The 27,353-nt window shown below is 45.6% G+C and overlaps 1 long non-coding RNA gene across 4 annotated transcripts in view; it reads right to left on the reverse strand.

Annotated features, from left to right (window-relative positions):
- The window catches only part of LOC137541406 (uncharacterized), a 1,168,812-nt gene that overhangs the window by 242,728 nt on the left and 898,731 nt on the right, over nt 1-27,353 (reverse strand). For all 4 annotated transcript variants that reach the window (XR_011025153.1, XR_011025156.1, XR_011025152.1 and 1 more), the window contains one exon: nt 14,370-14,424. This is a non-coding gene — a long non-coding RNA (uncharacterized lncRNA). The remainder of the gene's footprint in view (nt 1-14,369; nt 14,425-27,353) is intronic.

The raw sequence follows: 27,353 nt of genomic DNA on the forward strand, positions 1-27,353 counted from the left end.
ATATTGCTACACGTTACACGCATCGCAACGTGTGCACTGTGAATGCCTCACAGACTTTGCATTGCTATGCGTTAGTCTGTGTTGGAACATTTTCTAATGTACGTCTTTAAATGTACGTCTTTCACAGTGCGACGTTAAAGGGATACTTAAGGCTGATAAAAAAAATGACTTTTACTCACCCGGGGCTCCCCTCAGCCCCCTGCAGCTGAACGGTGCCCTCACCGTGTCCCTCCGATGCACCTGGACTCGCCGGCGGCCACTTCCGTCACCGGCCGACAGGCTGGAAACGTGGCTGATAATCCGCGTTCCCGGCCGCAATAGCATTATAGAGGGTGCTATTGCGGCCGGGAACGCGGATAATCAGCCGCATTCCCAGCCTGTCGGCCGGTGACGGCCAAACCGGAAGTGGCCGCCGGCGAGACCAGGCGCATCGGAGGGACACGGTGAGGGCACCGTTCAGCTGCAGGGGGCTGAGGGGAGCCCCGGGTGAGTAAAAGTCATTTTTTTTATCAGCCTTAAGTATCCCTTTAACGTCGCACTGTGAGAGAGGCCTTAAGGAAATTGCAATTGCAGGACATGCAGCATTTTGGGAGCGTTTCCATTCTAATGAATTGTATAGGAGCAGAGAAATCGCTCCCAAAATCGCTTGCAAAACTCTATCACAAATCGCTAGCGATTGCACTTTTTAGTGGGCTCTAGGCCTGACTGCTATAGGAAACACATGAGGCATAATTCACAAAGCTTTTTCACCTGTTTTCACCTTATCAATGTTACTTTTTTAAGCTCCCAAAGAGCAAAAATATAATCTAAGGTATGAAAAGTAATATTGACATTACCGTAAGTTAATCAGGAATGACTTACTTTGACTGATTATTTTGCTTGTAAATGTGCTGAAAGGTTATTTTTATCAATAAGGTGATAAGTCATTTGTGAGAAGTTTTGTGAATAGAGCCTACTGTGGAGTGCTATAACAATCCCTGCAATATATTGATGATAATTTGCAGTCTGTTCTGATCTTTATTCATACCTGATGTAGAATTTATCCCACAAATATTTGTTAAAGGATATTGGTTATTCTTTTTATATGATTAATGTGTTTATTTACACTGCTCATCTACTTCTGCTTGCACTTAATAGAGATATTTTTTTCTTCAGGAACTTTAATCCTCATTTGTAGCATATAGGTGGAAGGCATCAGGGAGCAGATTATTCAGTTGAAGGTCCCAGTGGATTTAGTTTTCCATTACTATTTAGTAACCAGGCTCCAAGCTACACACACAAATCTGCCGGGACTGAATAGAAATCTGCTAAATCAACAGCTCACACCTCTGCTCCAGGTTATTCAGGTGCTTCCAGAAGTCATTATCACAGTATTACGCTCCATGCTAGCGCACACACATGTACTGTGCATTTTAGCATCTATGTTGTCAGATTAAAATGCAAATCATGTCACTAAGAATCAAGGCTATGTTCACAGTGGGTGTTGCGTTTCCTGTGATGACATGAACACAACGGATTGGGAAAGCGGCACCGAACGTTATCCGCGCTTTGGGTCGTATACAGTGAAGCATACAGTCAATTAAAAATATGGTTTGTAACTGCATGCATGCTGCACGCTGTTATACCGCAACACAACCGCCGCACTGTGAATGTGGTATAGGTGGTGCATTGCAGTGTGGAGAGCAGCATTACAAATCAGCCATTATGGCGCTCTACTGTGAACCTAGCCTAAAAAACTTGAGGAAAGTCACCGGTATCAGCAGCATTGCAGAGTATGTTACATGGCTGATATAGGAGAGGTCGATTGTACTGAGAAAACCATCACAGGCACAAGTATTTGGGCAGTTTTATACATTTATAGAATATCTATATATATATGGGTCAATTTTTTTGTCATACTTTTGAAAGTGTTCAGTTCTGCAGACTAAATAATGTCTTTAGTTTGATGAGACGCATTTGTTCCCGATATCTGTACTGTCAATGAAAGTGATCAATAGAAGTAGAAGGAAATCACAGTATTAAACTATGAGATCCACTTATATTAAAAATTGGTGGATCATAGGCTGAGCTGGCTGTTACAAAGATGGATCTTCAGGCACTGTTCACACTTAACTGCTTTGCATACGTTTTTTGGCATGAAAATTTGCATTTGGACTTAGAACTGATGTAAGTCAATGGGCTAATGTGCTTTTTGCATGCTTTGGAAAATTGAAAAAAAACAACCTGCAGCATAATTTCACACATGTGTTATGTATAAAAAGTGTGTTTTTTTGTTTTGTTTTTACACTAAACTTACTAGGCAGAAATGTGATAACAGATATATGCTATTATGTAAAACTACTATTGTTGGGCAAAGTTCTTTGTGTCGCTAATTTTAAAATGTTTATGTATTGTCTATATAAATAAACTTTATATATTTTTAAATCCTAAACAAACAACCTGACTCATACTTGTTTACCCTGATGATTCCTTTATAATGTATAAAATCTTTAGGCCTCATTCAAATCAGACGCAGATGGCCGTGCGATCGGACCGCAACGTGTACGATCACACACACCATCTGCATTTTCATGTGTTGCGTGGCTGATCCCATTTACTGCAGTGAATGGGCCAGCTGCACGTCTTGGCAAAAAATGTGTGCCGCGCGCGTTCGCGCACCGCACTGGTACAGGAAGGCATGCAGTTTGAACTTCAGACAGAGCAGTCTATGCACTTCAGATGTTCGTGCGTGTCTGCCTCCTGCACAGCGGCGTAGCAATAGGGGGTGCAGAGGGAGCAACTGCATCGGGGGCCCTTGGGCTAGAGGGGCCCACTAGGGGCTCTCCTTCATCCATCTCATTAGCTTTTCATTGGTGCTATGCAGGTAATGAGCACCTCTATATGTGCACTGCATAATGGTAACTATTAAAGTGAACCTCAGGACTAAAAATCTAGTTGGCAGAACTGAAAAGGCTTGGTGTTTCTTTAACAGTTTCACAGCATCAGAACTTTTTTTTTTCTTACCAAAGCACCATTTTTAGCTGCATTTTTAGCTAAGCTCCACCCATCAAAGAAAACTACCCGGGTGGTTCTTCCCTGATGCTGTGCAAAGCATGATGGGATTTCCTCTGTTGTTGTTCACGTTGCCTAGCAACTGGGAGGGGTGATCAGCCCACAGGACTGTTGGAACTGTGTCTCACGCTACCTGTCACCTCCTTTCAACCAAAAAGATGGCTGCCCCCATGAAATCAAACATTTGCCTGTTCTTTTAAAATAGGGTGGGTAAGAGATTATATTATCTATCTATTTTAATTAACATAACTAATGTAACTTAATGACAGTATATTTGTTTAGGCTGAAGTTCTGCTTTAACAAACTGTTTACTTACTCTAATTACACCTCTCTGACACTGCAGCTGTCTTTGGTAGGTTTTGGGGCTCTATATTAAGAGTGTTTGGGGCCCCATATAAAACTCGCACCGGGGCCCCAAGCTCCTTAGTTACGCCACTGCTCCTGCATGCATGCCGAAATACGGATGGCAACGTGTGTAATGTGAACGAGGTCTAAGCTACCTCTCCAAATTAGATATTTACATAGGATGTGGGGATAACTCATTTGTATTAAATTCATTAGGATGGAGGTTATTCAATCCCCCAACCTTACACTGGAATATAATTTTGGTTAGGACTACCCCTGCTTCCTCTATGGCAGGCGTGGGGAACCTATGGCTCGGGAGCCAGGTGTGGCTCTTTTTATGGCTACATCTGGCTCACATACAAATCAGTAGGGGTTGATTCACTAAGCTACACTGCTCAAGCAGCACAGTTTAGTGTGGCAGCACAAATAAAATGTTTAGAGTGGGCACACTACTGCTGTAGCATGCACTACTAACTTACTCGCGCTATCACCAAAACAAACAGCTGCACAAATTGTCCCACCCTGAACCCTGTCAGGTCCAGTGAATTTGAAGGACGAGACTCCCGCACTTTGATTGGCCCAATAGGCTGTCTGTCACTTGACAGGCAGCCTATTGGGCCAAAGTGCGCCTATCTCGCCTTACAAAGTGGATCAACCCCCAAATCGGCTAGCTAATTGTACAAGCTGTTAGTCGGCATTTCACCTGTCTGGGAAATTGCTGATGTTGCTGAAACCCAAGAGAATCTGAAGATGTTGTCTGACACTTCCTCTCCTCGGCGGATTAACTGTATACACATCACCATGGCAACAGGGACGTGAGCCCTCTGCTGCGCATGCGCACTGTCCTAGTTTGAAATATATTGTATGGCTCTCATGGAATTACATTTTAAAATATGTGGCGTTTATGGCTCTCTCAGCCAAACAGGTTCCTGACCCCTGCTCTATGGCTTTATGACTGAGATAATTATAAAGATGCAATAGGCACACTGTAGTGCTGTGATATCCTAACCAGGAAATAGCTATAATACACTAGGACCTTAGCCCCTGCATAAGAGCTTCTTCTTGTTACCAAGCCTCGACGCCTAATCTTACACATAGGAAGGCAGTAATATATGCACTTGCTTCCTTACTGGCCAATAAGAACTCTTCACATTGGCACTTACAATACCCAGTATGCCAGAGTGACAATTACAGTAACCGATCTGCCAGAGTGACCATTACAATAACCGATCTGCCATCTCAATGACCATTACACTTACCAATCTTTCAGATTGACCCTTACAGTACTCGATCTGACATCAGAGCGACAATTACAGTACCCAGTCTGCCATTGCAATGACCCTTAAGCCACGTACTCGCCGCTCGACAGACAGGTCCAGTGACGTCCCCTTGATGATGGTCGCTAGCAGCACCTCTTCATGCCACCCGGTTAAGTGTGAGGTCACACGATGCACAGGGCGGCGTGATCGATATTTCCAGCGTTCGTGGTACTTTGCGCGGTGTTCTCAGGGATCTTAAAGATCGTCGCGTAACGCTAAGCGATGTTCGCAATCGTGCGCCTGTACCCACCTCGAGGCATTGTGTAAAATCGATCTGCAAACCCAGTGACCCTTACAATAACTGATCTTCCATAACACAGTAACCCGATCTGCCATCAGAGTGACCTGTACAATACTCGATCTACCATCAGAATGACCCTTACTGATCTGCCATCTGAGTGACTCTTACAGTACCCGATCTGCCATTAGGTTGACATTTACAGTAACGCAATCTGCCATCAGAGTGACAATTACAGTAACCAATCTGCCATCTACGTGCCCCTAAAATTACCGATCTGCCATTCCAGTGACCTTTACAATAACTGATCTGCCATGAGATTGACCCTTAAGGCAGGGCCGGCGCTACCATTAAGGCAAAGGAGGCAGCTGCCCCAGGGCCCCAAAGCTTGTAGGGGCCCCCAGTGGCTACAAGAGGAAAAAAAATTTTCAAATCGGCCTTATAGTTTTTGAGAAAATCGATTTTAAAGTTTCAAAGGAAAAAAAATATACATTTAAAAACCTGCCGACTTTAATGGTTAATAGCAAATCCACCTTAAATGCTAGAAACCCTAAATTTGCAGGATATGTTAAGGAGATCATTAGGAATAAGAGGAAAAACAATTATTCAAAAAGACCTTATAGTTTTTGAGAAAATCGATTTTAAAGTTTAGAAGGAAAAACGTATACTTTTAAATGCGGTAAATGTCACTTTTAGTAGCAAACCTAACGGTAGTGTAATTTTACATGCATCAAACGAAAGCGCAATAAATTTCCTGACGGGGTTTCCAGGGGGTCCATACGCAGCCGCAGCGCTTTGGCCAGGGATCGCTATACAGCCGTAATATAGCTGTATGAAGATCCCTGGCATTTTTTTCCTATTTTCCCAATTTTGTTTTTATGTTTAGAGTGTGGGAATTTAAAAAAAAAAGAAAAAAAAATATGTGGGGGTCCCTCCCTCCTGAAACTTTTTAACTCCTTGTCCCCCATGCAGGCTGGGATAGCCAGAATGTGGAGCTCCGACCAATTGGGACTTCACACCCTGACTATACCAGCTGCAAAAAAGGTCCCCTAATGCCGATTTTTGTTCCGGGGTATATGTTGGGGGGGCCCCCCAGGTTTATTTTGCCCTGGGGCCCCATTGTTGTTTAAACCAGCCCTGCCTTAAGGTAGCCACTAATGATCCAATCTTTTTCATCCAATTTTACCAAATCTATGTAGTATAAGGGTAAATTGAGTGAATGTATAGAATGGATGATTTAGGCCGTTCCCTTATATTACATAGAAATGGTAAGATTGTGTGACAATTACAGTAACCCGATCTGCCAGAGTGACAACTGCAGAACCCGATCTGCCATCAGAGTGACCCTTATATTGGGAATACACGGTTCGTTTTTCAGGTGATTAGATGGTTCAATAGATAATTTCCGACATGTCCGATCTCCCTTTTGATTCGTTTGCCGCTCGATTTCTGATAGAAGTGAATGAAAAAAGATAAGAAAAACGAGCGGAAGATGAGAGACTGCAGAATCGAGCGGCAAAAATGATCGAGAGGAGAAACGCACGGCAGAAACAAACCATGCATTACAATAACTGATCTGCTAAGAGATTGTCCTTTACAGGAACCTGATCTGCCATAAGATAAGTCCTTACAATACCCGATCTGCCATCAGATTGACCCTTGTGCTGGGAATACACAGTACGTTGATGCAGCATTATGCAAATTTTGTAAGCAAATGTATGCAGCTTGAACATGAAGCAATCAAATCCTGCTGATGTTAAATTTGATTGGTCCATTTTTCAATCTGCATAAATTTGCATAAAAAAACGTACATAATCCTGCATCAACTCTAAATTATTTGCATCTCATTGACCATCCGTATATGGTGCATCCTGGACTGTTTGCAAAGAGCAACACTGGACCCCAAGAGTATTATGGACTTGCCACCTGATGAGGGACATTGTAGAAACATCTTGGACTCTTTACACAGAGCGACTTTGGACCCCAATACAGGTAAGGATTTGCCACTGTACAAGGGACAACATATAGCATATGCTGGGCTCTTTGTTTAGAGCAACTGTTGCACCCTGAGACTAGTATGGATTTACCACTGAAGAAAGACCAATGTATGGTTAATGCTGAACTCCATAATGTGAGCAAAGCAAAACTGATCCTTAGACTACCACTGACTGGGGACAACATACTTCTTATGCTGGACTCTTCGTTTAGAGCAATGTTTAGAGTAATGTTGCACCCCTAGACAATCACGGATTTGCCACTGAAGAAGGACCAATGTATGACATTGATCCTTAAGCTAAATACTCACCACCTGACAGAGGAAGATGGATCCAGCGACGTCTCCCTGATGACGAGCATTCCAAGCTCCATCTTCTGTCAGGTGGATACATGTGACGTCACATGACAGGTGCGAATAGACAAGCGATTGCTGTACTTTGCACAGAGTTGTCTGAGATCCAATCCACTGGGGCGGTCATTGTTGCTAAATGTCGTTCTCATGATTGCGTGCCTGTACCTATGTTGCGAGATTGCGGAAACGATCACTCGTGGCTCAAAAAACATTGCAGGTCATCGGAAAATCGTCTGCAAAGTCACGTAGTGGGTAGGGGCCTTAAGACGACCACTGATTTGGGACAACAGATGACATACATAAAATCACCATTCAGGAGAAACTGAAGACTGGCACCATCCTCTCATCCCCTGCAGTGACTGTCATCTGCTGCTGTGAATGACCCACAACATACTCATGTATACTAACAAAAGCTAGCCATACACTGTACAATTTGTGGTAAATCCGGTAAAAAATCAATGTCTTCTGATCGTTTACCTGGTGTAACCTTTAGCACCAGTAGATAGCAGCAAAAGTTACTAATACTGATACCCAGACAGACACACTATGACAGACAATACGGATTTTAGAATGACATACCCAGACTTACACCCCACCCCCTAGGCTGATTGTAGCATAGGGCTACCCACATAGATTAGATTGGGCCTATCCATGCATACGCACACACACGCACACGCACACGCACACGCACACACACATGCACACAACTTTAGAACAGGGCACATTGGTGTCTGCCACTAATCAGAGCAGGAGATGTAGGGTTAGAGTAGGGAACACATACTGCCAGGGCCGTTTATTGGGCAGGGTGACTGCCCTGGGTGCAGACCGGCAAGTAGAAGAAGGGGGGTGCAGACAGAAGGACATAACTGCTAGGGAGCTGGTGATGCGCAGTGAAGCCAAATGGAAGAAGAAAGATTACCAGCGCAATCACTTTCCTTGATTCCTCCTGGGCTGCCTGCGTCAGACGTCAAGTTATCATCACGTCACCACCGCGTGATGACACCTGATGTCCTGTAGTGGTACTGCAGGCTGTCAGTGCGCGGCGCCCATGGAGAAGTCGGCTTTCCGGGCTCTCTTCGCCTGTGTGTTTTCCTGGTCCCTGTTTCCTCCTGGATCAGCGGCCGGTCACTAGTAAGTAAGAAGATCTACTTGTGAGTAAGGGTTCCAGAGTCCATGGGGTGGGGGGAAGGGGGTGCCATTTTTACACCCTCACCCTGGGTGCAATTTAGCCTAGAAACTGCCCTGCATACTGCACACATACTGCACACATGAATTCAACAGTGTTGTAGGGTTATTAGGGTGACTAGCAGCAATCAGAGTAGGCCAGCGTAGTATATTGTAGGACCGCCCTAAAAGAGTCTACCGTCACGTGGTGGGCTGGCTTACAATCCTACTGCCAAAAAGGTTATACTTTTCGCCAGTTGGATTAAAGGGGAACTTCAGCCTAAACAAACATACTGTCATTAAGTTACATTAGTTATGTTAATTAGAATAGATAGGTAAAATAATTTTTTACCCACCCTGTTTTAAAAGAACAGGCAAATGTTTGTGATTCATGGGGGCTGCCATCTTTGTCATGGGGGCAGCCATCTTTTTGGTTGAAAGGAGGTGACAGCAGGAGCATGAGACACAGTTCCAACTGTCCTGTGTCCTGATTACCCCTCCCAGCTGCACACGCTAGGCTTCAAATGTCAAATTCAAAATGTAAAAAAAAAAAAATGCATTAAAACAGCAGAACGAGAACAACAACATCAGAAATCCCATCATGCTTTGCACAGCATCAGGGGAAAAATGCCCGGGCAGTTTTCTTCTGTGCAGCTAAAAATGAGGCTTGTAAAAGAGAAACAAAGTTCTGATGCTGTGAAACTGTTAAAGAAACGCCAGGCCTTTTCAGTGCTGCTGAGTCGATTTTTAGTCTGGAGGTTCACTTTAACTAAAAGACTCTTAATGCTTGGATCACCAACCATCATCATTACCCTGAAGAGCCAAATCACAATTTCATTTAAGCTTTTTTCATACAGATGGCTAAACTGTGTGCTTGTCAAGTAGTTCAGGCTTCTGTGTCTGCGCCCACAAGTACCACTCAGGTGTAATATAAATGTAGCCAAATAGCATTGTTTGTAACACCACACGTGTCAGTGCTTGACATGCAGTGGTGTGACCAGCACAATTACTAATCTTTCATCAGATTGTGACCTTTAGGGCCCATTCACACTTGAGCGGGAATCGCGCGATTCCCGCTCAAGGCAAACCGCTAGCGGTTTTTTAAAAACCGCTGCAGCATGTAACACATGGCAGTGTTCTCACTTCCGCGTTTGCAGTTAGCGACAACCGCATATGTGTTACATGTAGCGGTTTGCCGGCAATTCGCGATTAGCATTTATCGAACGCGATTAGCATGCATAGCACCGCTAATCGCGATCGCGCCAAAACCGCCACATGTCCAGTGATTTTTCCGTGTTAATCGCGGGAAAATAACTACCACAATTTTGCGATTTTCGATGTGAACGGGGCCTTACAATAAACGATCTGCCATGAGATTCGCCCTTACAGTAACCGACCTACCTTAAAAATGACAATTACAATACCTGCTCTGCCATCCCAGTGACCTTTATAATAACCAATATTGACACTTACAGTAATCGATCTGCCATTAGATTGACCCTCACAATACACTATGTGCCATCCCAGTGACTCTAACAATATCTGATTTGTCATCAGATTGACACTTACAATACCCAATCTGCCTTCGCAGTGACAATTACAGTAACCAGTCTGCCATCATAGTGACAATTGCAGAACCCCATCTGCCGTCAGAGTGTCCCTTACATTAACCGATCTGCCATGAGATTGACCCATGCAATACCCGATCTGCCATCCCTGTGACTCTTACAATAACTGATCTGTCATTAGATTGACATTTACAGTGCCCAATCTGCCACCAGAGTGACAATTACAGTAACCGATCTTACAGAGTGACAATACAGTATCTGCCATACCAGTGGCCCTTACAATAACCGATCTGCCATCCCACTGACCATTACAATAACTGATCTGCCTTACAGTATCCAATCTGCCATCACAATTACAGTAACCGGTCTGCCATTCCAGTGACCCTTATGGTCCCCATACATGGTACAATAAAAATGTTCAATTTTCCCGTTTATTTCACCAAAATGATCTAATCGAATGAAAGTAGAAAAGAATATTTTTTTTAATCAAGAAAAACAAACGATTATCCCATTTTTTTTCCATAAAAATCTGATCGAACATATTGAAAAATATTTTATATTTGATCTAATGGAATAATCGAACAAAATGATCTAATTGAAAAAAAATGAAAAAATTGTAACATGTATGGGCACCTTTACAGTAACCCGATTTGCCATCCCAGTGACCCTTACAATTACCCGTCTGCCATGAGATTGAACCTTACACTAACCCAATCTGCCAGAGTCATCCTTAAGCTGGCCACTAACTGTCCAATTTCTAGCGAAAAATCGTTCGAGCGATCAGAAATTCTGATCGGACGAAAAATCGTTCACTACACCATCAACTAACCAATCATTGCTTCCTATCTATCACGACCACCAAGAAAATCCACATTTTCGTTCGACGAAAATTCATTCGGGCGACATTTTTTTCACTCATTCATAATCGATTGTGTCCACCAATGGAGATTATTTACAACCAATCCGATCAGAATTTCTGATCGCTCGAACGATTTTTCGCTAGAAATTGGACCATTAGTGGCCAGCTTTAAGGCCTCTTTCCCACCAGGACGTTGCGTTTTAGGGGACGTTATAGGTTGCATAACGTGCCCCTAACGCAACGCCTGGTGGTGTTGGAGGAGGACGCTACCTAGAGTTGCGTTATGCAGCTCATGGTGCGCCTTTTGTGTCCTATGCGCTGTGGAGACCACGTGATCGGAGCACTCCGCATCACGTGGTCCCGCCAGCCAATCAGCGGCCGCTCCAGGAAGTAAACACTGCAGTGCAGTGAATATTAAGTAGCCATGTGGCTGGCTACAATAGCGGACTCTCCCCGCCGCCTCTCCGGCCCAAAAAAAAAAAAACATAACTGAGCATGTGCACACAGTCTAACATGGCTAAAACCGCGTAGAATGCATAGGGCTCAATTCACAAAGCGGTGCTAACCCAGTTAGAGACTTTAGGCATGATAACCATTGCACCACGCTGGTGAAAAGCCAGTTTAGGTGTGATAAGTTTAGGCATGATAAGTTAAGGTGTGATAAGTTTAGGCATGATAAGTTTAGATAAGTTTAGATCGCTTGCAAAGTCCCGCACGCAACGCAGCGCCATTGAACTCTATGCGAAGTGCACCAGACTTTGCTAGCGTAAAACTTTTGATCAGCTGTGCACTGCGGTGCTAACCCAGTTGGCGCTTAAACTTATCATGCCTAAACTTATCACACCTAAACTTATCACACCTAAACTTATCACACCTAAACTTATCATGCCTAAACTGAGTTTAGGCATGATAAAGGGCTTTTCACCAGCGTGCTGTTAGCACCGCTTTGTGAATCAGGCCCATAGCATGCTGCACTTTATTTGAACGGGCAGCGTTACACTGTAAAGCAACGTGGGCACTGTGAACAGCCCATTGATTTTACATTACTGTGAGTTGGGCTGCGTTACAGGCTGCACTAACGTGCGCCTGTAATGTCTTACTGTGAAAGCAGCCTTAAGGATACCCGAAGTGACATGATGAGATAGACATGTGTATGTACAGTGCCTAGCACACAAATAACTATGCTGTGTTCCTTTTTTTTCTTTCTCAGCCTGAAAGAGTTAAATATCAGGTATATAAGTGGCTCACTAGTGGTATTGACAGATATAGCGTCCATAAAAACATCCTGTGAACAGTATAAACGTGCATACACACAGAGCCGGGACAAGGTCCTCCAGCACCCAAGGCTGAGACACCAAAGTGCGCCCCTCCATCCCTCCACCCCAGCCGTCACACACTGATTGCTATTAGACTAAGAGGCACCCCAGGGCCCCCAACACCTTAATCTCTAGTTATATGGCTTGTAGTCACTTCCATGTATCTCCTTTTCTTATTTCTTTCTGCTTCAAACACAATTAGGAATGACAGCTGAATGAATTGTGCGCCCCCTCCTATACTGCGCCCTGAGGCTGGAGCCTCTCCAGCCTATGCCTCGGCCCGGCCCTGCATACACATCAATACTCTCCTGCACTGTATACTAGACCCTTGCTTGACACATTTTGGCACGTTACAGGGAAAAAAAAGTTTTAAAAATACATTGCATCACTTTTTGCACAGAAATCCTGGGGAAATTGAACGCCAGGGAGGTTAAAAAGGAACTGTCGTGAAAATCTTAAAATTTAAAACACATACAAATAGGAAGTACAGTTCTTCCAGAGTAAAATGAGCCATAAATTATTTTTCTCCTATGTTGCTGTCCCTTACAGTAGGTAGTAGATATCTGACATTACCGACAGGTTTTGGGCTAGTCCATCTCTTCATGGGGGATTCTCAGCATGTCCTTTATTCTTTATAAAGACATTCCCTGAAAAAGATTTATACAAAGATGCTGGCCAGCCTGCTCGCTGCACACTATTTTGACAGTTGGACGAAGAAACTGCCATTCACTAAGTGATTTTAAAAATAAAGAAAGCCCTGAGAACCCCCCATGAGAAGATGGGATAGTCCAAAATCTGTCGGTAATGTCAGATTTCTGCTACTTACTGTAAGTGACAGCAACATAGGAGAAAAGTAATTTGTCTCAGTTTACACTGGAAGAAACTTACTTCATATTTGTATATGTTTACATATATTTTACATTTTAAGATTTTCATGAAAGAGGTCCTTTAAAGAGAACCCAAGGTGTGTTTGTGAAATCATATTAGGACACAGAGCCACATTATGTATACAATGCCCAGTCTCTATGTCCTTACAGTGTGCCTGCAGGCTCTGCTGTCCCCATTTAAAAAAGCGCCAGGCTAGCGAAACGCAGATTGGCGCTAGCCTGTTATTTACCTTTGAGTGTCAGTCACCGCCGCTCCCCCCCCCCCCCCCTCCTGTATAGTGCGACTCCCCACCTCTGTCTCTTCCCTCCCCGCCTCTGTAAGCTTCCTCCAATCGGCTTATGGAGGCGGGGAGGGAAGGGACAGAGTTGGGGAACTGCGCTATACAGCACTTTGGCCCAATAGGCCGCCTGCCAAGTTTCCTGTCAAGTGACAGGCAGCCTATTGGGCCAATCAAAGTGCGGGGATAATGTCCTTTAAAGTGATTGGACCCGCAGGGGCTCAGGGCAAGCTGAGGTGAGCTCTCGTCTTTGCCAATTAGCAGGCATAAGTTCATAGCGCTCGCTATGCTACTCTGATAAGGCATGTTAACTCTGATAAGGCATGCTATTTGGCTTAGTGCCTCAAGCCCCATGTGAGCTGCTGTAACCAACTGGTAATGGGAGATGGTGGGAAGCATTTCTGCATGTCACAGTGGTATTCAAATACTATGAATTCCAGTCTTTAATAAATTGGCTGGAGTTTATATCACAAACTAGTGCATTGTTGCAGCAGTGCGAGGTGGCTCGTAAGGTGTCACTTTATAAATATATACACACCATACTTTTAGGAATATATGTAGACTTTTATAAATGATTTTCTATGGGTCAAAACCACTCATTTATTGCTAAAGTGAAAGTGAAGTAAGTCAGCGCCATCATGCTAAACTCTGAGTAATGGAGAACATTTGTATACTAATTGAGCAGCAGGCTTTATACTGTATGTCGAAATAATATATGCAGTTTTCACTGAAAATACTCTTTGAATATCAGTTTTTTTCCCATCCTTGATTATGATTGGCACACATTTGTGACAGAAGTACTTTAACATATGTATAAGCTTTTGTATGCCATAAGTAGTGTGAAGGATTCATGTTACTGTACCTAGTTACCCTGTTTCATTTCTCATGTAAGCACTGAAACAACGTCAATAAATATTTTATAGTGGCAATTATCAAGGAGTCTGGATTTCATCACTTTCAAAAGCAAGCAGAAATGGTGATAAACTTTTGACCTCACCTGCTGGGGGTCTTCTTGTCAGCACTTCAGTGCAGAGACTGCTCAGTGTCTTCTCCTGGTATAAATAACAGAGGAGATGTAGGAATGTTTCATAGAACATATTAATACTCAAAGTACAATATACTTGCTATGCATTTTAATGTATATATTGGAGAATATTACCTGGTATATTATAGGGAAAGTAAATATTTAGCATAGGAGATATACAGTAAGTTCTCAGAACTTAGGTTCCCACTTCTTTAGGCATATAAAGAGAGCAAAATCTCCAATTATAGAGCTATACCACTAATAAATAATGACATTAAAGGGAACCTTTAAGAGAACCTGTAACAAAACATAAGTTCCCCTGGGGGGTACTCACCTCGGGAGAGGGAAGCCTCAGGGTCCCAATGAGGCTTCTCCCACCCCTGTAGCTGCAGGCAGTCCAGCGCTGGCTCCCCCGAAGTCTCCCGCAATCCACACTCGACAAATTTATTTACCTTTCCTGGTTCCAGCGGTGGCGCTGTTGCGGCTCTCAGCACGGAGATAGGCGAAAATAGCTGATCTCTGTCGGGTCCACTCTATTGCGCAGGCGCAGGAGACTTGCCCCTGCGCAGTAGAGCTGCCTGACAGTGATCAGCTATTTCTGCCTAACTCCGAGATGGATGGATGTTTCCTTTTAAATAATACCAGTTGCCTGTCAGTCCTGCTGATCTCTATGGCTGCAGTAGTGGCTGAATCAAACACCTGAAAGAAGCATGCAGCTAATCCAGTCTGACTTCAGTCAGAGCACCTGATCTGCATGCTTGTTCAGGGGCTGTGGATAAAAGTATTAGAGACACAGGATCAGCAGGAGAGTCAGGCAACTGGTATTATTTAAAAGGAAAAATCCACACTCTTCTCAGTTTAGGTTCCCTTTAAGGCCTTTTCCAGTGTTCTGGCGGTCCACCTCTCTTGGAGAATCGCTTCTTTGATTACCAATGCACAGGCTAGTTTTATGCCACAGAGGCAAACGATAGATAACATTAGATTGGCATGTAACATTCTCCAAGATGTAAAGTTAAAAGACACAAGATTGCTAATGTTAAACCTCCAAAAGGTATATTATTGTTATTATAATATGGTCTTTATATAGCTCCGACATTCAACAGCCAACTGGCCTAGCCTTACTTATATAAAGTAATGGGAAAAAGCAGGGGCGTAACAATAGCCCCTGCAAGGGACGAAGCCGCAGGGGAGCCTTTAGGGGGAGATGCCTGAGGGGGACCCCTGGCTCTGGGGGCTGGCCCTCCAATTTTTAGGGACAGAAGGGGATACAGTGCAGGAAGGGGAGCAGCAGGCACAAACAGCAGCAGGGAGGTGGACCAGACAACCCTCCCCTCATCTCGGGCTACCATCAGCCCCCCCCCCCCCCTCCAGCAATGATAGCTGGGGGGGGGGATCCAAAGTTTTGCAGGGAGGCCCAGTGATTTCTTGTTACGCCCCTGGGAAAAAGGTGATTTACAAGGGGTTCTCTAGATGGGGTGAGGGCACATTATAATAAGCCAAAAACCTGTATCACACTGCTAGGGGTTATATCTAATACCCCTTTGCTATAGCTCTGGAACTTTTGTCCTTAGCTATACAAACAAAGATATTAAGAGGTATGACATTCAAGGTACCGAATTTAGAGTTTAGAGACATTCAAGGTACCGAATTTAGAGTTTTTATGCAGATTATTCCATCCCTTTTCTATTGCAACCATTACTAAATAGATTCAGTCAATTATCAGGCCTATGAATGTTGGAAAATTCCAGGCTTGACCTGTCAATCTCCTGCTTAAAGCAGTGAAACTTTATCAAGCTAACTTTGATTAGGGCAAAATGCCCCAATGTCTTACCTTGGAGCTTAACTATCAACCCAAGGAAGCGATTGAATGACAGGTTTCGGAAAGCCTTGATTACATTTCCACAAGTATCCTCCCTCTGTTTTATGAGCTGCCAAGCAGAGGGTACTATGGCACATCTTCTCTGGGAACTCCCAACAGCTCACAAAGTTTGGACTCAACTTAAAACATATTTGGGACAACTCCTTTCCAAATAGGTCTCATTAACAGCTGTACGGACCCTGTTGCTAGCACCAAAACTACCATACCTTAAGGTGGCCATACACTCGTTAGATTAGCAGCAGATAGATCATCAGATAGATTTCTGATCTATCTGATGTGTTTAGGAACATTTTTTTACTAGGAACAGATTTCCAATAGATTTCAGTTTGAAATCTATTGAAAATCGATCTGATGGCATTTTTTTGCCATCAGACTTCCATTAGGGCCAATGCTAAATGATAAGCAATCTCATCAGATCGACCAAGATTTTCCACCCTGCCAGAACGATTGGAATTGATCGGAATCGATCGAAATCGGCTACAAATCGATCGATTTGGGAATTAGAAAGAGGTTTGAGTTGGAAATTGCCAGGTCTAAAGGTACACTTATAGATTTGTAACAGATTCGACCATCAGATAGATTTCTGTCAGATGCTTGTCAAGTTGAATCTGACAGGAATCTATCTATAATAATAATAATAATAATAATAATCCGAACATTTGTATAGCGCTTTTCTCCTTTCGGACTCAAAGCGCTCAAGAGCTGCAGCCTCTGGGACGCGCTCAAGAGGCCACCCTGCAGTGTTAGGGAGTCTTGCCTTGGACGCCTTACTGAATAGGTACTTGACCTAGCCAGGATTTGAACCCTGGTTTCCAATGTCAACAGCGGTGCCCTTAACCAGTACACTATCCAGCCACCACATCTGATGTGTGCCACACACTAGGAACAGATTTCCAACAAATTTCAGAATGAAATCTATTAGAAATAGATCTAAATGCATTATTGGACCATTAGATCCAATGCAACTCTATGGGCCATTGATCTGCTGCCAGCAGCAGATCGACCTAGATTTTACATCCTTTCAGATCAAATTGATCGAAATCGGCCGCAAATCGATCAGGGAATTTGATGGAATCGAATTCTGATCGATTCTATAGAATCGATCGATGGTTGAAATTCGAGCAGTGTATGGGCCCCTTAAGATTTGAGCCGGTGCTTATCAGGGCAATGTTATGTTATCTGATTGTATTTACCATACCATGAATGATATTTTGGAGAAATATCACTTAACCTCCTTGGCGGTAACCCCGTGTGTGACACGGGGTAAGCCGCCGGAGGGGGCCGCTTAGGCCCTGCTGGGCCGATTTTCATAATTTTTTTTTTGCTGGACGCAGCTAGCACTTTGCTAGCTGCGCCAGCACTCTGATCGCCGCCGGCCCCTGCCCGATCGCCGCTATCTGCTGCGGCGCGGCCCCCCCCCCCCAGACCCCAGCGCTGCCTGGCCAATCAGTGCCAGGCAGCGCCGAGGGGTGGCCCGGGACTCCCAATGACGTCCCGACGTCAGTGACGTCATCCCGCCCCGTCGCCATGGCGACGGGGGAAGCCCTCCAGGAAATCCCGTTCTATGAACGGGATTTCCTGATCGGAGATCGCCGAAGGCGATCGAAGCGGGCGGGGGGATGCCGCTCAGCAGCGGCTATCATGTAGCGAGCCCTCGGCTCGCTACATGATTAAAAAAAAAATTTTTTAAAAAAAAACTGCTGCGCTCCCTCCTGGCGGTATTTTTCATACCGCCAAGGAGGTTAAATTGTGATCAGTGGACTTAATCCCGTCTCCTGTTGCGTGCATAAAATTGCACTGGATGGACAGTTTGTTATTTTGCAATTCTGTATTGATAGTTTTTTTTATTGATTTTCCTTAAAGAGAACCCGAGGTGGGGTTCTAAGAATGATATCCGCACACAGAGGCTGGGTCTGCTTATACTGCCCAGCCTCTGTTGCTATCTCAATCCCCCCTAAGTTACCCCTGCACTCTACTGTCCCCCATAAATCACAGCCGCGCTGTCGACACACTGTGTGTCGCAGCAGGCTGTGTTTACCTATGTAGTGTCACTCTCGCCGCTCGCCCCGCCTCCTGCATAGCTCCGGTCCCTGCCCGCGTCCCTTCCCTTCCCGCTGATTGGAAAGAAGGGACGCGGGCAGGGACCGGAGCTATGCAGGAGGCGGGGGGAGCGGCGAGAGTGACACTACATAGGTAAACACAGCCCGCTGTGTGTCGACAGCGCGGCTGTGATTTATGGGGGACAGCAGAGCGCAGGGGGAACTTAGGGGGGATTGAGATAGCAACAGAGGCTGGGCAGTATAAGCAGACCCAGCCTCTGTGTGCAGATATCATTCTTAAAACTCATCTCGGGTTCTCTCTAAATAGCAGTTTTTGGAATGACTGGCTGTTTGTCATTTTTGTATATTCGTTGTACGATCAGAATGACCTATGTTCTGTTGTTATTTGAATATGTTTATTCAGGGGCGTCGCTAGCCCTGTTTTGGGGGGGCACGTGCCCCCAATCTATCCTAGGGTGCCACGGATCTCCGCCCGGCCCCCTCTGGCAGCGGCTCCCTCCAGCCGCCGCCGCCGCGTCACTCAGACCTCAGGGTCAGGCGGCGAGCCGGCGACCAATCGTGCGGGCGCTAGGACCCAGCGCCCGCACTGATATGCGGAAGTGACATCACTTCCGCATATCGAGCGGGTGCGTCCAGCGCCCGCTCTTACTGGTCGGGTCGCCGCTGATCCTGAGGTCTGCTACAAGGTAAGGGGGGTGGGGGGAGCAGCGGCGGCGGGGGGGCCTCCCTGGCACTCACTCACTCCCTAAAGGGGCTCCCTGGCACTCACTCACTCCCTAAAGGGGCTCCCTGGCACTCACTCACTCCCTAAAGGGGCTCCCTGGCACTCACTCACTCACTCCCTAAAGGTGCTCCCTGGCACTCACTCACTCCCTAAAGGGGCTCCCTGGCACTCACTCCCTAAAGGGGCTCCCCCTGGCACTCACTCACTCCCTAAAGCGGCTCCCCTGGCACTCACTCCCTAAAGGGGCTCCCTGGCACTCACTCCCTAAAGGGGCTCCCCCTGGCACTCACTCCCTAAAGGGGCTCCCCCTGGCACTCACTCACTCCCTAAAGGGGCTCCCCCTGGCACTCACTCACTCCCCAAAGGGGCTCCCTGGCACTCACTCACTCCCTAAAGGGGCTCCCTGGCACTCACTCACTCCCTAAAGGGGCTCCCTGGCACTCACTCACTCCCTAAAGGGGCTCCCTGGCACTCACTCACTAAAGGGGCTCCCTGGCACTCACTCCCTAAAGGGGCTCCCTGGCACTCACTCACTCCCTAAAGGGGCTCCCTGGCACTCACTCACTCCCTAAAGGGGCTCCCTGGCACTCACTCACTCCCTAAAGCGGCTCCCCTGGCACTCACTGACTCCCTAAAGGTGCTCCCTGGCACTCACTCACTCCCTAAAGGGGCTCCCCCTGGCACTCACTCACTCCCTAAAGGGGCTCCCTGGCACTCACTCACTCCCTAAAGGGGCTCCCCCTGGCACTCACTCCCTAAAGGGGCTCCCTGGCACTCACTCACTCCCTAAAGGGGCTCCCTGGCACTCACTCCCTAAAGGGGCTCCCTGGCACTCACTCACTCCCTAAAGGGGCTCCCTGGCACTCACTCACTCCCTAAAGGGGCTCCCTGGCACTCACTCACTCCCTAAAGCGGCTCCCCTGGCACTCACTCACTCCCTAAAGGGGCTCCCTGGCACTCACTCACTCCCTAAAGGGGCTCCCCCTGGCACTCACTCACTCCCTAAAGGGGCTCCCTGGCACTCACTCCCTAAAGGGGCTCCCCCTGGCACTCACTCACTCCCTAAAGGGGCTCCCTGGCACTCACTCACTCCCTAAAGGGGCTTACCCTGGCACTCACTCCCTAAAGGGGCTCCCTGGCACTCACTCACTCCCTAAAGGGGCTCCCCCTGGCACTCACTCACTCCCTAAAGGGGCTCCCTGGCACTCACTCCCTAAAGGGGCTCCCTGGCACTCACTCACTCCCTAAAGGGGCTCCCTGGCACTCACTCACTCCCTAAAGGGGCTCCCCCTGGCACTCACTCACTCCCTAAAGGGGCTCCCTGGCACTCACTCACTCCCTAAAGGGGCTCCCTGGCACTCACTCACTCCCTAAAGGGGCTCCCCCTGGCACTCACTCACTCCCTAAAGGTGCTCCCTGGCACTCACTCACTCCCTAAAGGGGCTCCCTGGCACTCACTCACTCCCTAAAGGGGCTCCCTGGCACTCACTCACTCCCTAAAGGGGCTCCCTGGCACTCACTCACTAAAGGGGCTCCCTGGCACTCACTCACTCCCTAAAGCGGCTCCCCTGGCACTCACTCACTCCCTAAAGGGGCTCCCTGGCACTCACTCACTCCCTAAAGGGGCTCCCCCTGGCACTCACTCACTCCCTAAAGGGGCTCCCCCTGGCACTCACTCACTCCCTAAAGGGGCTCCCTGGCACTCACTCCCTAAAGGGGCTCCCTGGCACTCACTCCCTAAAGGGGCTCCCTGGCACTCACTCACTCCCTAAAGGGGCTCCCTGGCACTCACTCACTCCCTAAAGGGGCTCCCCCTGGCACTCACTCCCTAAAGGGGCTCCCTGGCACTCACTGACTCCCTAAAGGGCCTCCCTGTCACTCACTCACTCCCTAAAGGCCCTTCCTGTCACTCACTCACTCCCTAAAGGGCCTCCCTGTCACTCACTCATTCACTCCCTAAAGGGCCTCCCTGTCACTCACTCACTCACTCACTACCTAAAGGTCCTCCCTGTCACTCACTCACTCACTCCCTAAAGGGGCTCCCTGGCACTCACTCACTACCTAAAGGTCCTCCCTGTCACTCACTCACTCCCTAAAGGGCCTCCCTGGCACTCACTCACTGCCTGAAGGGCCTCCCTGGCACTCACTCACTGCCTGAAGGGCCTCCCTGGGACTCACTCACTGCCTGAAGGGGTTCCCTGGCACTCACTCACTGCCTGAAGGGGCTCCCTGGCACTCACTCACTGCCTGAAGGGGCTCCCTGGCACTCACTCACTGCCTGAAGGGGCTCCCTGGCACTCACTCACTGCCTGAAGGGGCTCCCTGGCACTCACTCACTGCCTGAAGGGGCTCCCTGGCACTCACTCACTGCCTGAAGGGGCTCCCTGGCACTCACTCACTGCCTGAAGGGGCTCCCTGGCACTCACTCACTGCCTGAAGGGGCTCCCTGGCACTCACTCACTGCCTGAAGGGGCTCCCTGGCACTCACTCACTGCCTAAAGGGGCTCCCTGGCACTCACTCACTGCCTAAAGGGGCTCCCTGGCACTCACTCACTGCCTAAAGGGGCTCCCTGGCACTCACTCACTGCCTAAAGGGGCTCCCTGGCACTCACTCACTGCCTAAAGGGGCTCCCTGGCACTCACTCACTGCCTAAAGGGGCTCCCTGGCACTCACTCACTGCCTGAAGGGGCTCCCTGGCACTCACTCACTACCTGAAGGGGCTCCCTGGCACTCACTCACTACCTAAAGGGGCTCCCTGTCACTCACTATCGGGGTCCCTGTCACTCACTACCTAACTGGAGGCACCTGTCACTCACTAGCTAACCTGGGGGTCCCTGTCACTCACTACCTAACGTGGGGGCTACCATATTAAGGGGGGATTCTGCCTATTTATGTGAAATGCTGTCTATTTATGTGCCTCATGACTGCTGAATTTGTCTTGTTGGGAGCCTTATGATTTGTTGGGGGCCTCAAGATTGCTGAATTTGTCTTGTTGGGGGCCTCATGATTTGTTGGGGGCCTCATGATTGCTGAATTTCTTGTTGGGGGCCTCATGATTTGTTGGAGGCCTCATGATTGCTGAATTTGTCTTGTTGGGGGCCTCATGATTTGTTGGGGGCCTCATGATTGCTGAATTTGTCTTGTTGGGGGTCACATGATTGCTAACTGCGAGACTATGGGAAAAGCTGAATCCTTATCATATGAGACAATAGCATTAAACCTACTTTTTTAGCTTTTTAAAACAGAAAATAAAACTGGGAGGTTCTAAAAAATTGAATACATTTTTCAGGAGTAGGATGGATGAAATTGTTTATCTTCACAGTTTATTTTCAACTTGGATTTTCCATAATGTTCATGTATGAGTTAAAACGATTGTACAGTATTTAGTTTAAATTGCGGTTGCCACTTTGCGATAGATAAGTGACGTTTGGGTTGCAGTTTGGGCACTCGGCCTCCAAAAGGTTCGCCACCACTGTCCTAATCTAATGTCCCACCATTGCTAGGTTCATGTAAATTTGTTTCCACCCGGCCGTTACCACACCTATATTCTGGTCCATGGCCCACCCATTTTTCGGTGCGGCACGATAAGCACGCCGCACAACGTGATCCTCATATTTTTGGCACGCTAGCTGCAGTGTGCTGAATTCTGCTGCCTACAGTATGTACAGTATACGCTGTTCTCTAGTGCCTGCACTGTGTGCTGATTTACCTCCAGTGTGTACAGTGTAAGGTGTTACTCTGTGCCTTTACTGATTGTAAACCAGCTATATTGTATGCTGATCCCTGCAACTTTCAGTATGTACAGTATTAGCTGTAAAGCCTGCTACACACATACAATTTTGATTAGCCAATTTTAGCTCTGTTCATAAAATTCATTGTCTGTTGGCCCACTTACTGCACGGGGGTGGTAAAATTGGGGGTCAGTAATTGACCAATCAAAATTGTATGTGTGTATACATCTTTGATCTATGCCTATACTGATTATAAATTATCCAAATAAAGGACAGGGGGCTCCATCCAATATTTCGATGGGCAGGCCCGTTATCTGTAGCTTACACCGCTGCTAAGTTCATGTACATTTGGCCCCACCCATGGCCACGCCCACTCACCGCATGGCCACGCCCATTTTTTGCCGCAGCGCATATAAATCCCCGCCTGGTGCCCACAGGTGCCCCCGATCTCCAAGGACCCTAGAAACGCCCCTGTGTTTATTCAATGAATGAAACTTTCATGAAAGAAGTGTTTCACTGCAACTGTAAACATGGACAGTAAATCCACAGAATGCGATGGAATTCCCATGCAACTAAGGTGCAGATATGAACATGCCATTGCAATATATTTGCACTGCAATGGATGCAGTGTAACAGTACCCTAAAGGTGGCCACTAACAATCCAATTTCTAGCGAAAAATCGTTTAAACGATCAGAAATTCTGATCGGATTGGTTGTAAAGAATCTCCATTGATGGGCACAGTCGATTACGAACGATTAAAAAAAATAGTCGTCTGATTGGATTTTGGTCAAATTTGGATTTTCTTATTAGTTGTGAGAGGACGCAAAGATTGGTTGGTGTAGTGAATGATTTTTCTTCCGATCAGAATTATCCGATCGCTCAAATTATTTTTCGCTAGAAATTGGATCGTTAGAGGCCACCTTAAAGGAATACTATCGATGTATGCATTTATTTTTAAATGCTGTATGTTGTAGTACACATTAGGACAAGTACTAGGAGCAATTTGATTCCTCACACAGCTGTTCCTCTCAGCTGTAAAATCCTCAGTCAGTTTTGGATACAAAATGTATCTAATAGTGACGCTCCCAGAGGGCTAGACCATGTCTCTGCACAGGGGAGTTGCTATCAACTCCTCAGTTTATAGTTTAATTATCACCTTGCTGAAAGAATCTTGTTGATATGGTGGTAAGGGGTTAAAGATTCTAGCAATGTGTGTTTATTATCTTTGCTTCTCTTGACTGATAAAGATACTAATAATGCTAATTGTAGACAGTGGTCTGCCCCTCTCAGCAGCTTGTAAAGTGGATGCAGCCTGGAGTGAATCACCACAAGCAGGCAGCCAGGCAACCAGTCTGAGTGTAAACACAGACTAGTGTTATAGCTAGTTATATTCCAGCAATATTACAGCTCATTTAGTTACCTGTTACCACCTCAGATCAGCCTATTTCTCCTCATGTCTCCTGCATGCTGTGAGTGACACAGTGAAACATATTTGTGAGCTGTGTGACAGAGTAACCAAGCAGCTCAGGGTGATCCAAACTACTGTGAGCTGTGTGAGAAATTAATTTTTAAGCAGGGATAGCAAGAGAGAGACCTGGGTGAATAAATAAAGTGCTCCTAGCACTAGTGGTAATGTGTACACTAATATAGAGTATTAAAAAAGTCATTTCAATCGATAGTATTCCCTTAAGTCTTATTACTAGAGATGGTTGCTGAAGTGCAAATTGTGTTACAATTCATATGCAGATTGAAATTAGACCAGTCTGATACAATCGCAGCTAAATTGTATCTGTCCAGTATTTTGTGTACACAAAGAGCAACACAATTTGCATGAAGTAAAAAAGAAACTTGGTTCATTGTCTCCCCACATACTTTGTTTTTAACTTTGATCTGTTTTCCAAGTTACTTTTAATTGCTTTCTCATCTATCGTGCTTTTCATCAGTGCCATTGGAATCTAGATGGTTTTGTGTGACGGAAATCAGTTTACTATACAGTATAAGCAATATAGTCCCTCACAAAGTTTAACTGGCCTTGAGGGAGTATAAGGGAAGATTGTTTCTTAGCTCATAATAGCTAGGATGGAAAGGTTTATAACTTAAATTGCATAGCATCAGTTTTGAAATGTCAATGTGACTTTCTCCTTAAAATGACTGTGAAATTATTCTTTATATCAAACCTATCATTTATCAAGCAGTTGACACTATAACGCTTTAACCACTTAAGCCCTTGGTCGTTTTCACTTTATGCATCCAAGCAATGTTCACCTCCCATTCATAAGCCTATAACTTTATCACTACTTATCACAATAAACTGATCTATATCTTGTTTTTTTCCACCACCAATTAGGCTTTCTTTGGGTGGTACATTTTGCTAAGAGCTCCCTTACTCCCTTACTGTAAATGCATTTTAACAGTAAGAATAAGAAAAAAACTGAAAAAAATCATTATTTCTCAGTTTCTTGGCCATTATAGTTTTAAAATAATACATGCCTCCATAATTTAAAACCCACGTATTGTATTTGTCCATTTGTCCCGGTTATTTCACCATTTAAATTATGTCCCTATCACAATGTATGAAGACAATATTTTATTTGGAAATAAAAGAGCATTTTTTTCCGTTTTGCATCCATCACTATTTACAAGCTTATAAAAAAAAAATAGAAATATTTCATCTTTACATAGATAATTAAAAGTTTAGACCCTTAGGTAAATATTTCTGTGTTGTTGTTTTTTTATTATTGTAATGTTTTGTTTTGTTTTCTTATTAAACATTTTATGTGGGTATTTTTGGGAGGGTGGGATGTAAATAGTATTTGATTTGGGTAAATATATGTGTATTTTTTTATTTTTTTTACTTTTAGATGTAGTTTAACTTTTTGGAAACAAGATGGCAACCTTGAGTTGGTTTACATGACGTCACTCTAAGCGTACAATGTACACTTAGAGGGACATAGGAGACAGAAAAGCGAAGCTTCCGAGAGAAGCTGTCGCTTTTTCTGCGGGGGAATGGAATCAGTGATTGGGCACCATGGCCCGATTCATTGATTCCTGGGCTAACAATCCGCGGCCAGGCACGCGATCGGCCGCGGGAGCGTACATCTCCTCCTTGACGTAGAACTACGTCAAGGAGGACAAAGTGGTTAAATGTGTGTTTACTATCTGCTGGGCACTCAGGCATGTGCCTACAGGCGCCTGGTGCCTCCTTCTCTATGCAGAGTCCCAAGCAGAGCATTAATGAAAGGCTACTCACCCAACTCTTTGCATTCCACTGATAATATCTCCCTTCAGTAGGGGGCACCACCAGCTACTTAATACTGAGGGTACCTCTGGCTACCTGATGCTACCGGATACCTGATGGGCAAGGGAAGTAAGGGAGAAGTGACAGCTGGGTCAGCCAGAACACTTGTTGTGTGGTTCGGCAGGGCTTTGTAGGTGCATAGAGGGTGTAGTCTAGGGTGCCAGGACATCTGTGCCTGTAAGCTAATGTGATGTAAATCTGGGCCTGCTCAGGCGACATATGTGTGACTTTTGTAATCTAGTCTGCAGTACAAAAATAGAGCGACAATACAAAAATGAATTGAGTACAATTAACAATGCCCTAGGTCTGCCTGACCATTGCTTGTATCAGAGCCACAGACTTCTGTGCATGAAGTATTAAATCATCTGTGGACCCACTGGACTGGACTTTTTCTCATTGTAGAGTGACACTGACATAAAAGGTCAGACAGCTTAGAGTTCAAGCACAAATAATTACTGTATAACAAGTTACTCCTGAATGACTTGATAACACAAGTATTTATATATAATAGCATTACAAAGTGATTATATAACCATTAGTGTCTCGTAGGCTATAATTAGAAGTATTACTTAAGTATATAAACATCTGCTTAAAACCTTTGCATTCTATACCGATGAAGTATCTGTTTCTATTGCACAGTGTAATTGCTGTCCATGCCATTGGATCAAACCCACTTTACACTTCATTTTACTGAGATAAAACTTGTACTTACAAACAATTCCCATGCATAAAGTGATATCAGATCTGTGTACTAAAGAAACCCTGTCATGAGAGGTACAGAGAGCTGCCATTGTTGAAGTGCTCTCACAAAAATGTCAATATCACAGTTTCTAACTCGGCATCAGAAGAATATCATGAAGGCAGTAAGTTTAAGGCCGGCTTAGCCTTCGCAGCGGGGAAGAATACCGCAGTGCGATGCAGTGTGCAAGTGGCCTAATAAAAATCTGGTGTGCAGAGCAAGATGTGGAAAACGCCAGCACTGATCAGCACAGAAAAAGTCTACATCCAAAAAACTGCATGAAGTTTGTATCTTGTTTGTAGTTTGTATCTAGATTGTAAGCCTTTGGGCAGGGTCCTCCTCCTTTTGTGTCCTACCTGATCATGCACCTGCATTACTGGGAACCTATGCTATGCATCTGAGTGAACTTGACATGCCTAATCTCCATGCTCCATCCAGTGACTGACTAAGCATTACCTTGTACTCCTACTGTGCTGTGTGATCTGGTCTTTCTTGTTTTCCTGTATTGCTGTATGTCACACTAA

Source organism: Hyperolius riggenbachi, chromosome 12 (assembly GCF_040937935.1).
Source record: "Hyperolius riggenbachi isolate aHypRig1 chromosome 12, aHypRig1.pri, whole genome shotgun sequence".
NCBI lineage: Eukaryota > Metazoa > Chordata > Amphibia > Anura > Hyperoliidae > Hyperolius > Hyperolius riggenbachi.